The 12515-nt window shown below is 40.6% G+C and overlaps 1 pseudogene; it reads right to left on the bottom strand.

Annotated features, from left to right (window-relative positions):
- Nucleotides 1-8221: 8221 nt before the first annotated feature.
- LOC138395954 (syntenin-2 pseudogene) lies at nt 8222-8852 on the bottom strand (annotated as a pseudogene).
- Nucleotides 8853-12515: the final 3663 nt, after the last annotated feature.

Here is a 12515-nt window from a genome sequence, read left to right as displayed (position 1 = left end):
GAAGGAGACTCTGTCTCAAAAGAAAGAGTAAGTGCAGGCCAGGTGGAGGGGCTCACGCCTGTAATCCTAGCACTCTGGGAGGCTGAGGAGGGATGATGGCTTGAGCTGAGGAGTTCGAGACCACCTCAGCAACAGCGAGACCCCATCTCTACTAAAAATAGAAAATTTAGCTGGGTGTGGTGCCATGCGCCTGTAGTCCCAACTACTCTGGAGGCTGAGGCAGGAAGATCACTTGAGCCCAGGAGTTTGAGGTTACAGTGAGCTAAGATGACGATGACGGCCACTGCACTCACTCTACCCAGGGACAACAAAGCAAGAGAGAGAGAGAGACTCTGGCTTAACAAAAAAAAAAAAAAATGCACATGTAGTTTTGTTAGATATTGCCAAATTTCCTCCGTAAGTGTGGTGCTATTTTGCATTCCCCATAGCACTATATTCAAGTAATTGTTTCTCTCTGGTTTGAGTTGATGTTTAAAAAAGAAAAAAAAGTGTTTCTCCAAAGTCTTGCCTTCTGAGTGTGTGTACATATATATATGTATTTATATATTTTATTTATTTATTTATTTATTTTTTAATTGACACGCAGAGTTAGCTGCAAAGGCCAGCCGGAGTGGGGATGGGGGACAGGCTGACTCGGTGGGACAGGAAAATAGGAGAGAAACCACCCTCTGTAGGTTCCCTCTGCCTGGTGGGCCATCTCTGCTGCCCGGGAAGGAAAGGCCCTGAGTGTATTATAGTTTTAAATTTCGAGATAAGAAATGGTATTTCAGTGCAGTTTTAATTTGCATTTATTATGAAATTGGACATCTTTTCACATGCTTAAGGGCTATTTTAAGATATTTTTTGTATTTATTTGTTCATGTCTTTTGCTTGTTTTTCTATCAGATTTTTGGTCCTTTCCCAGAATTGTAAAATTTCTTTGTATACAAGAGATATTTCTCCTAATTCCAGAAGGTAGGGAAAAAAAAGGGAGATATTAGTCCTTTATCTGTGATATATGTTACAAATATTTTCTCTCAATTTGTTATTCTTTTTTGACATTATTTATGGTATTTTTTTTTTTTTTTTTTTTTTGAGACAGAGTCTCACTCTGTTGCTCAGGCTAGAGTGAGTGCCGTGGCTTCAGCCTAGCTCACAGCAACCTCAAACTCCTGAGCTCAAGCGATCTTCCTGTCTCAGCCTCCCGAGTAGCTGAGACTACAGGCATGCACCACTATGCCCGGCTAATTTTTTCTATATATATTTTTAGCTGTCCATATAATTTCTTTCTATTTTTAGTAGAGATGGGGTCTCACTCTTCCTCAGGCTGGTCTCGAACTCCTGAGCTCAAACGATCCGCCCACCTCGGCCTCCCAGAGTGCTAGGATTACAGGCGTGAGCCACCGCACCCAGCCTATTTATGGTATTTTTGACATACAAATTTATTTTTATGAAGTCAAACATCAATTTTTTCTGTTATTGTATCTGAATATTGAGTCATAGTTAGAAAGCTTTTCTCTAAATACAGGTTATAGGAAAATTCACTTATGTTTATGACTTGTGTAGCTTTATTTTTTGACATTTAGATCTGTGATCCATTTGGAATTTATTCTTGTGTATGATGTGAATGACTCTAGTTTTCTCTATTTGCAAATGGCTATCTCGTTGTCCTAGGTAGGGAAAAAGGCCTTCTTTGTCCCACTGATCTGATATTACCATATTGTAAATTTCTGTGTGTCATTGCCTCTACTTCTGGACTTTTTATTCTATTCCTTTGGTCTGTCTATTCATGTCTTGATGCCACACTAATTATGAAGCTTTGTAGTCCATTTTAATATCTTTTAGGGCTTGTCTCCACTCAGATCTTTTGTTTAAGTATTTTCCTAGCTATTCTAGTGTGTTTATTTTTCTATATGAACTTGAGTTTCCCATTTTCTAGTTCTAGAAAAAAAAGCTTATTGGTGTTTTTTTTTCCTATAACTCAAAGTAATTGAAGTTAATTGAAGAAGGGAAGAAGGATTTCCTCCTTTTTTTCTTGGAGTTATGTTTTCTTGTACTTTGGACACTTACTCTTTTGTATGTATTTTCTTCCTACCTATATTTTCTTTCCTTTCTTCCTTGTATGTTTACATAGTTGTCATCCACTTTCTCACCTGCGCTTAGGTAACTTTGTTAGATTTTTATTTTTTACCCTGGACCTCAGTAGTAGAGGTTGAGTCCATAATTCTTCTCAGTTGAGGATACATGGTCATCATGGATCCATGTAAAGCCCTGCATTTATTTCACATATATGAGTATTCCCCTCCCCCGATCCTCTGTCTTCACTTTGATTTTTGCCTCCTACACTTTCTTTTCTTTCTGTTTTTTTTTTGAAGACAGAATCTTGCTCTGTGGCCCAGGCTAGAGTGCCATGGCGTCAGCCTAGCTCACAGCAACCTCAAACTCCTGGGCTTAAGCAATACTTCTGCCTCAACCTCCTGAGTAGCTGGGACTACAGACATGTGCCACCATGCCTGGCTAATTTTTCCTATATATATTTTTAGTTGTCCAGATAATTTCTTTCTATTTTTTTTAGTAGAGACGGGGTCTTTTCCCCAGGCTGGTCTCGAACTCCTGACCTCGAGCTATCCTCCTGCCTCAGCCTCCCAGAGTGCCAGGATTACAGGCGTGAGCCACCACGCCCAGCCACCCTTTCTCATCTCTATATGTTCCCACTCAAATATGCCTGATATATAACATTGTAAAAATATTATATGGCTTTGTGTATGTATATGTTTAAAATTTACACAAAAGTTACTGTGCTATAGATTTAATTGTTTGTTACTTCTAAAATGTAATACCATGTCCTTTAACTGTATCTGTATTTCTGGGCATACCTTTAGTTAATTGCTTCTGATAGCTGCTTTGTATTTCAAAGCACACACCATATTTTACTGAGTCTTCACCCTAGTGTTGGCCCATTTAGGTTACTTTTATTAATAGTTCTTTTGCTTTTATTGCTTTTATTAATACTTCTACAAACAATGCAGTGATGGACATCTTTGTACATGCTCTCTTATGAATATGTGGGGAATTTCTCAGGTAATCATCCAGGAGTGTGCTTTTTGTGAGATGTAGGCTATGTTCATACTTTCTGTACTTAATTTCACTAAATACTACTACATTGCACACCAGAATGGCTGCACCCGTCTTCATTTCCCCAAAAGTGCAGAAAAGTTTCTTCCATTCTCACAAAAATTTGATATGCCCAGTTTTTTGTTTTGTTTTATTTTGCTTTGCTTTTTGGCCAGTCTGGTATGAATAAAATAGTATCTTATTTTTAAATTGTTAATTTTTTACTCCTTTCCTCACTCCCATTTCCTAAATCAAGTCAGTTTTTAGGCATTGCCAGGTGTTGGCTATTACTTAGATTTTACTTGAATTGCCTCTTCTTTTCTGTACCTACTACCACTTTCTTAGATCAGGCCCTTGACACTCATTTTGAATTTAGCAATTGATGTTGGGATCTAACTGGTCTTTCTACTTCCACGTTTGGTTTCATTATATCTACCCTTCACATTGCCACCAAATCTAATTGTGAAACTCCCCATTAAATCCTGCAGTGGCAGTGGCAGTGGCATCCGGTCCTTACAGGATATAATCCAACCTCCTCAGCATCATATTATATTGAAATTATTTGAATACCTCTTTATCATCCATTGGCTTTAAAGCACAGAAACAGGAACGCTGTCTAATCATTTTTGGGGCCTGGCACATAACAGAGTTTCTCTCAAAAGCACTCAATTTATGTCTTGAATTGAACTCTTTTTTTTTTCTTGCCTGTCCTGTGTTGTTACTACCACATCCATCCTGCTGGCTGGGGTCATTTTGCTGGCGTCCTTTTCAAGACATCCAAGGATGATTCCAATCTGGCCCATGGGAAATAGGTGCCTTTGCTCCTCTTTTTATGAAAGTGCAGCCTCTTCTCACTAAAGACACTTGTAGCTTGTAGGTGCTAGGGTAGCTAGCCAGCCTCTTGCTTTATGACTACTTAGTAATGGGTCAGATCCCAGCGTCTCCATCCCCAAATTCTAGAGGACACAGATAAGCTCTCTGAGTGGCACTTTTGAAGTTCTCTACACTTGTCTTTATCAAATCTCTACTAACGATCAAACTTTCCCTTCTTATCCTCAAGGTAGACAATGAATTGGGGCTTGTCTTACCTATTACTTTTTTTTTTTTTTTTAAAGGAATAGAGTTTATTTTTAAGAGCAGTTTTAGGTTCACAGAAAAATTGAGCAGAAAACAGAGAATTCCCATAATCCTCTGCCCCCACACATGCCCAGCCTCCCCAACTATCAACGTCCCTCACCAGATTGGTACAGTTGTTACAACTGATGAACATACATTGGTACAGCACCATCATGAAAAGTCTATAGTTTATATTAGGGTTCACACTTGGTAATGTACATTCTATAGGTTTAGACAAATATATAATAATATATATTCACTATTATAGTATCATACAGAGTAGTTTCACCGCCCGAAAAATCCTGTGTTCTGCCTGTTTATTCTTCCTCTGCATTTCCTGGCAACCCCTGATCTTTCTGCTTGTCCATAGTTTTGTCTTTTCTAGAATGTCATATAAATGAAATCATACAGCATGCAGCCTTTTCAGATTGGCTTATTTCACTTAGTATCATGAATTTAATCGTGTCTTTTCATGGCTTGACAGATCATTTTAGTGCTGAGTAGTATTCCATTGTGTCTGGATGTACCAGTTTATTTCACAGTATTTCCAGAGCTTTGAGAGGCTGAGGTGGGAGGATTGTTTGAGGCCAGGAGTTCAAAACCAGCCTCGGCAAAACAGTGCGATCCTGTCTCTACAAGAAATTAAAAAAAAAAAAAAAATAGCCAGGCATGGTGGCACATGACTGTAGTCCTAGCTACTCAGGAGGCTGAGGCAGGAGGATGTTTTCACTTGAGCCCAAGAGTTTGACTTCAGTGGGCTATGATGATGCTGCTGCACTCTTGCTTGGGTAATAGAGTGAGACCCTGTGTCAAAAAAAAAAAAAAAAAATTGGGTTGTTTCTTTTCTTTTCCTTTTTTTTTTTTTTTTGAGACAGAGTCTCACTCTGTTGCCCAGGCTAGAGTGAGTGCCATGGCATTAGCCTAGCTCACAGCAACCTCAAACTCCTGGGCTTAAGCGATCCTACCGCCTCAGCCTCCCAAGTAGCTGGGACTACAGGCATGTGCCACCATGCCCAGCTAATTTTTTCTAGTTTTAGTTGTCCATCTAATTTCTATTTTTTTTTTTTTTTTTTAGTAGAGACTGGGTCTCACTCTTGCTCAGGCTGGTCTCAAACTCCTGAGCTCAAATGATCCACCCGCCTTGGCCTCCCAGAGTGCTAGGATTACAGGCGTGAGCCACCGTGCCCGGCCGCCACCCTGTTTTTATTTGCAAGGATTCCTTACATGGTCTACACATCAATGTCTTATTGTTGGTTCTTCTTTGGTGTTACAAGTACCTTCTTCAAATTTGTCATCTGTTAACTTTGTGATGTCACTTGTTGAAAAGAAATCTGTAAGTTTTAGGTATTTGGGACATATATAATTTAACTGAGCATCTGGTATTTTATCTGGCAACCCTAGCTGTAAGGTTTTTCTGCTATCCCAGGTCCTCCTCTTTTCAACCGTTTCCTGTGAAGAATTGTTTCTGTTGATATGCTTGTACATGTTTTAAGTAGCCAACTCTCTCTTTACTTTTAATTAGGGACTAAGTCTACAGTAGAGAGATAATCAGTCAGGTCTCCCTAGTCATCTTTTAAGAGCATAGCTGAAAAACACAAGCACTGCCAAAGAGTGAGCATTTGAACATGCATGTTTCAACTTAGTGTCTGCCCTTTTAACTTAACATTACTCTTCCTCACCTACCTCCTCCCCTTTTCCTGTTAAGAGGCCTCAGGTCTTTGCAAATTTGGCAAATTCCTAGCTTCAGGAGTTAATTCCATTGTTGGCCACCAGGTAGCGCTAGAATCTTGTTTATGGTGATTCTCAGACTTGCTGTTTTTGGTCATTTTATTTAAGAGGGGGAAAGAAGCCTTTGTCTTGGAATTTTTAGGACGTTTTTTTTTCTTTTGAGGCAGAGTCTTGCTCTGTCACCCTGGCTAGAGTGCGGTGGTGTCAGCCTAGCTCACAGCAACCTCAAACTCCTGTGCTTGAGCAATCCTTCTGCCTCAGCCTCCCAAGTAGCTGGGACTACAGGCATGTGCCACTATGTCCAGCTAATTTTTTCCATATATTTTTAGTTGTTCAGCTAATTTCTTTCTATTTTTTTTAGTAGAGACGGGGGTCTCACCCTTGCTCAGGCTGGTTTTGAACTTCCGAGCTCAAACGATCCACCCTTCTCGGCCTCCCAGAGTGCTAGGATTACAGGCATGAAGGACATATTTTGAAATCAGTCTTCATCATAAAATTCTTCAGAGATCATTAAAGACATAAAAGGAAAAGAGAAAAGGGAAGAACTTCCAAATTCATTTACCAATCGTGTTTCAGCATAATAACCATCATTACGTGAGGACAAGTCCCACAACTGTTCTTTTTTGGTCCAACAAGTACAAGAGTCTGTACAATCTGTCTTCTTCTGTAGTTGGTCTAAGATGTTTTATTGGACTTATTGTCAAAGGTCAAGAATATTTCTTTTCCTTTATCAGGGCCTAAACTGATTGATTGCTTCTTTTGAAATAGCCACGAGTGTAAGATTGAGAACTTTATAGACAGATACTATTCAATAGTTTTTTTGGTGAAGGCCTTTTTTCCCCTGCTACTCAAGATATTAAGTAATAATCAGATATTACTCACGTTGGTTTCTCTACCCTCTGCTAGTGAGGTTTTTTTTCTCTAATCGATTCAAATTGTTTATGAATTTAGAAAGTAGAAGACCCTGTCCCTTCCTTGGGGAGGTAGGTCTGTAGGAAGAGAGGTTGGTTGGTGGTCGTGTTCCAAGGATGTAGCCTGGTCACAGGTCTCTTGGGGATGAGTAGATTGCTTCCCTTTTTCGTACCGGAGATAATTACAGTCGTAACAATTTATCTCTTGTTCAGGGCACTACTATACTGCTTTTTTAAAAATGCTTTAATAAAACTTTAAAAAGGGGCCATCAGTATCATGATATAGAACAAGATGAAGATTTGGAAGCACATTTAATTTCTTAATTTTATCTACCCTTGGTCCTGTGAATTTTAAGTTGCATAAATTCTCCTTTGGAAGGGAATGGCTCAAGATTTGAGTGCCATGCTCTCCTAGTAGCCATTTATCAAATCCTTTTTCTCATATATAAGAGTACTTGTCACATGGGGAATGGCCTCAAGTCAGCCTGCTGAGTCTGGTTGGTCCTAGGGCTTCCTGGCACATTGAACCCAGCCACTCCCCCAGAACCCCAGCTCTGTGGGAGAGGAGCAGTGGCCACTGCGGTCTGATACAGTTGCAGACAAAACTGAAGCAAGAAGAGAACAACATCAATAACTAGCAATAACAAAAAAACAACCCACACTTACCTGGCATTTTTATTGTCCTGAGCAGTTTCATTCTCTGTTAAGTGTGTATCTGTTGAGCTTTTTCAGTTATTGAAATGTCTTCCAAGATTTCATTACCACCTTCATGGATTCTAATTTATGAAGCAGGAAGGTAGGCTGAGTTTGAGACCAGCCTGAGTAAGACTGAGACCTGGTCTCTGCTAAGAATAGAAAAAATTAGCCGGGCATGGTGGCACATGCCTGTAGTCCCAGCTACTCGGGAGGCTGAGGCAGGAGGATCGCTTGAGCACAGGAGTTTGAGGTTGCTGTGAGCTAGGCTGACGCCACAGCACTCTAGCCCGGGCAATAGAGTGAGACTCTATCTCAAAAAAAAAAAAAAAAAAAAAAAGTATAATTATTGTTCTATCAGAGACAAAATCTTGAAAGGGACCCGGTTGCAACTTTGAAGTGTTTAGCCAGCCTGCCGACCAGCCCAACACATAAACCAGCACAGATAATTGGCTGCCTGTGGGCCTTTCCAGAGCCTCAGCCCAGCTATGAGTCTGAGGTTTGAAGGAGGCCTGTGTGTATAAACGACAGACTCAGCTATCTGATGTGTACCTACCTGGAATATGCCCCCTCAAGACAGTCCCAACCCCAGGCAGCATGCCAGTGGCAACCTGTCATTGTTGAGGGTAGCTGGCCCTTCCTGCAGGAGGGCGGGAGGGCCAGAGGTGCCCTCTGTGGCTTTAGGCATCTGGGATGGAGTGGGCCATGGCGTGGTGGAGCAGGGTCAGGGACAACTTTCTGACCATGTGCTGATAGATCACAAATGGGGATGATAGGGTGATGACATTCCTGGCTGTGGCTAGAACCTCTATGATCTCTTTGTCTTTCAGACCGATGACCTCCACCCATTTACCTCACACACGTAGTAGTTGGTGAGGAACCTGTTGTGGGCAGCAGAACTCCCCCTGACCCTGCCCTTCTTGATGACAAAGCCGACATGGCCCATGCTGTCCCTGTGCATGGTGATAGTCTGCTGGAATGGCCTGTCCTGAACAGACATAACAATCTTCGTGGCTGATGCCCTTTTCACCACGGGATGGGCTTTGTCTGTGCTCTACCCGGCAAAGTGGCACCCATTGATTGCAGGATCTGGTCCCCAAAGCACAGTGCCACAAGGGATGCAGGGGTGTTTGCCTGGATCAACTGTACAAAGAGCTGCTTGTTGATGGTCCACAGCTGCAGCCTGGTCTTGCCATGCTTGTCCTTGCACAGGTGAATCTTGTGCACTCCGGGCTTGATCTCCTGCCGCAGGGCCAGGCTGATCCTGGACACTGGTGCAGAAACCAGGGGAGTGCGGATCCTCCCGGCCATCAGTGTCTGGTGCCTTAGGGGTCATCAGGGTGGGGGTGGAAATGGGGAAAGAAGGATGGAGCAGTCCCTGGGCCCCACCCCATCCTCAGGCCACACACTTCTCCTAGAAGTTTTAGATTTATAGAAAACTTGAGCTGATAGTAGAGTTTCATACTGTATTCTCTCTATATAGTAGAGTAATATACATATTTCTGGCCCAGTCCCAGAAGAAGCCATTTATCCAAAGAGCTTTGAATGTAGAATTAGAAACCAAAATCTGGGTGCTAGGTGTGCTTTTTGTTACCTGGGTGTTATTTCTTTAGGCCACCTCAGCTTACAACAAAGAAGTACAGGTGTGTTTATTAACCTGTGTATATAGAAATATTTCTAAACACATGCAAATGTTCATAGGACTAAAAAAAGAAATATTTCTATATGAACCATCTGTATCTAATAAACATGATTTATTACTGATATCTTCAACTCTAATACATTCCCACATAGATCACTGCTTATTTGTGAATCCCCACTCCAACAATGAGAAACCTGGCTCCCACCATCCACTGTCCACTTAGTTAATCGTTCAGTTGCAGTATGTACGTAAAGCGATACAGCGGTGCCTGCTTATCCGTGAGGGATACGTTCTAAGACCCCCAGTGGATGCCTGAAACTGTAGATAGTACCGAACCCTATATGTACAATTTTTTCTATACATACATACCTATGGTAAAGTTCAATTTATAAATTAGGCATAATAAGAGATTAACACAATAACTCATAATAAAGTAGAACAATTATAACAATATAACAAAAGTTATGTGAATGTGGTCTCAAATATCTTATTATACTGTACTCACCCTTCTTGTTGACCATAGTAACTGAAACCATGGAAAGAAAAACTGTAAATAAAGGGGGGACTACTGTATCAGAATTGTTAACTTGTATCACCATGGAAAACAACTTCATCAACTTCAACTAGAGTACAATGTTTATGTGTAGGTTTTTTCTTTTAGTTTTACAGACTCCATTTCCTAAGTTACTTAGGTCAGCACTTCCCTCTCCCTACTCCCTTCAGTGAGTTGTTTCATAGATTTGTGATATAGTTAGATTCTCATCACAATCTGAATTCTTTTCTGGAATTCCTCAACCTTGCATACATTGAGGTTCACTCTTTGTCTTATAAAGTTTTATGGTTTGACAAATGCATAATGTCATGTAGCCACCATTATAGTATCATACAAAATAGGCTGGGTGTGGTGGCTCACGGCTGTAATCCTAGCATTTTGGGAGGTTGAGGCGGGAGGATTGCTTGAGCTCAGGAGTTCGAGACCAGCCTGAGCAAGAGTGAGACATTGTCTCTACTTAAAGTAGAAAAATTAGCCAGGTGAGGTGGTGTGTGCCTGTAGTCCCAGCTGCTCAGGAGGTGGAGGTGAGAGGATCGCTTGAGCTCAGGAGTTTGAGGTTGCAGTGAGCTATGATGATGCCACTGCACTCTATTCAGAGAGACAGAGTGAAACATTGTCTCAAAGAAAAAACAAAAACAAAGTAATTTCACTGTCCTAAAAATACTGTACTTCACCTATTTATCCTTCCCCGATTTTCCAAACCTTTGGCAATAACTGATATTTTTACTGTCACTTATAGTTTTCCCTTTTCCAGAATGTCACATTGTTGGAATCATACAGTATATTGCCAGTATATTTCCATACAGTATATTGCCAGTATATTGCCATACAGTACATTTCAGACTTGCTTTTTTCACTTAGCAATATAGGTTTCTCCCTGGCATGCTGTGGCTTGATAGCTCATTTATTTTCATTGCTGAATAATTAATATTACATTATATGGATATATCATAGTTCATTCTTAGTTTGCTTTGTAAAAGCAACTAAACGTGGCTATATTTAACTCATTTTCTATGATGGACATGCAGGCTGTTTTCTTTTTCTTTATTTCTTCCTTGATGCCCCTCCCTGAGGGAGAAGTATATGTACTTCCCGTGCCATTTATGTCATATGACCAAACCTGACATCTTTTGGTCAATGAAGTGTGAAGACATTTCAAGAAATACATGTATTTGTCTTCTCCTCTGCCATGAGACTGGCATGTCCTACATGGGGCTGCTCCTTTCACTGGGTCCAAGAGTGGAGACAACTTACAGATGAGTAATAGAGTAGAAGAAAAAGAAACCTTTTTAATTGTAAGCCATTGAGATTTTGTGGTTTTTTGTTACGTGCATAACAAAAGCAAAAGCTGATAAATACTTCCTCAATCCTCACTTTTCTAATGCCATCTCACCTCATCTTAGCTTTTCTACTTATTTTTCTGCAAAGCTGGGTCAATAATTCATTCAGTAGAGAGTAATATTGAAAGGATTCCTGTTTCAATTTAATATATTATTTAGCTTTGGATTGTCTATTCCATGTTTACGACAAAAATTGGTAAATTCTAAATCTCTGATTATTTTGGGGGGTTGGGGCAGGCAATGAATTCTTTAGAGTTGCACTGTCTAATACAGTAGCTACTAGTCACGTGGCAATTTAAATTTAATTAATTTATTTTTAATATTTAGAATGTCCTCCTCCAAGCTCAAAATTTAAATTATTTAAAATTAAAAATTCAGGGCCAGGCGTGGTGGCTCATGCCTGTAATCCTAGCACTCTGGGAGGCCGAGGCGGGAGGATCGCTCAGAGGTCAGGAGTTCGAGACCAGCCTGAGCAAGATCGAGACCCCCGCCTCTACTAAAATAGAAAGAAATTATCTAGACAGCTAAAAATATATATAGAAAAAAAAAATTAGCTGGGCATGGTGGCACATGCCTGTAGTCCCAGCTACTCAGGAGGCTGAGGCAGTAGGATTGCTCGAGCCCAGGAGTTTGAGGTTGCTGTGAGCTTGGCGCCACGGCACTCTAGTCCGGAAAACAGTTAGACTCTGTCTCAAAAAAAAAAAAAAAAAAAAAAAGGAAGGTTTAAATCACTACAATTAAAAATTCAGTTCCTGATAGCCCTAGTCACATTTCAAGTGCTCAATAGCCACATGTGGCTAGTGGCTACCAGATTGGACAACACAAACATACATTTCCATCATTGCAGGAAAATCTATTGAACAGCACTGCCTTAGAGAATTTGTTGAAAGCTATATATGCACATTTGACAGACATTCACAGATTCCATGAAGCTAGCATGGGTCTCAGGGTATATCCCTCGTATTAGCTAGTATGCTCTACCTTGCTTCGTGGTCAGTGTCTGACTTTGAAATAACTGAAAACACTTTGTGTCCATAAAATTCTGTGATTGCCCTGAACCTTGAGTTCTAGATCCATTAATCCATGTAATGTCAAGCAGCTATGAGAGGAAAACATTGTCAGTCTTTAAAAGTGTGGTTCAGTGCCTTCGGCTCTGGAGTGTTCTATCTGTACATATGTAGATATTGTAGATGCAGGTGGCAAAGCAGGTACATTAAGAGGAAAGAGACTCCCTCTACCCTCTTTCACTCACCATTGAGGAGTAGATGTGTGAGTGTGTGTGTGTGTGTGTGTGTGTGTGTAGGGGGTCGGGGAGGAGGTATTTTCCAGTGAAACATTAGCATGTAAAAATAATACTAGCAATAGTTTATGTCTAGTAGCCCTCAAATACTACTCTCTCTCTCTCTTTTTTTTTTTTCTCTAATTCTTGCAAGGAAAAG

Source organism: Eulemur rufifrons, chromosome 15, assembly GCF_041146395.1.
Source record: "Eulemur rufifrons isolate Redbay chromosome 15, OSU_ERuf_1, whole genome shotgun sequence".
NCBI classification, from domain to species: Eukaryota; Metazoa; Chordata; class Mammalia; order Primates; family Lemuridae; genus Eulemur; species Eulemur rufifrons.
Note: the sequence above shows the minus strand (reverse complement) of the source record. Positions and strands in the feature narration are given on the sequence as shown.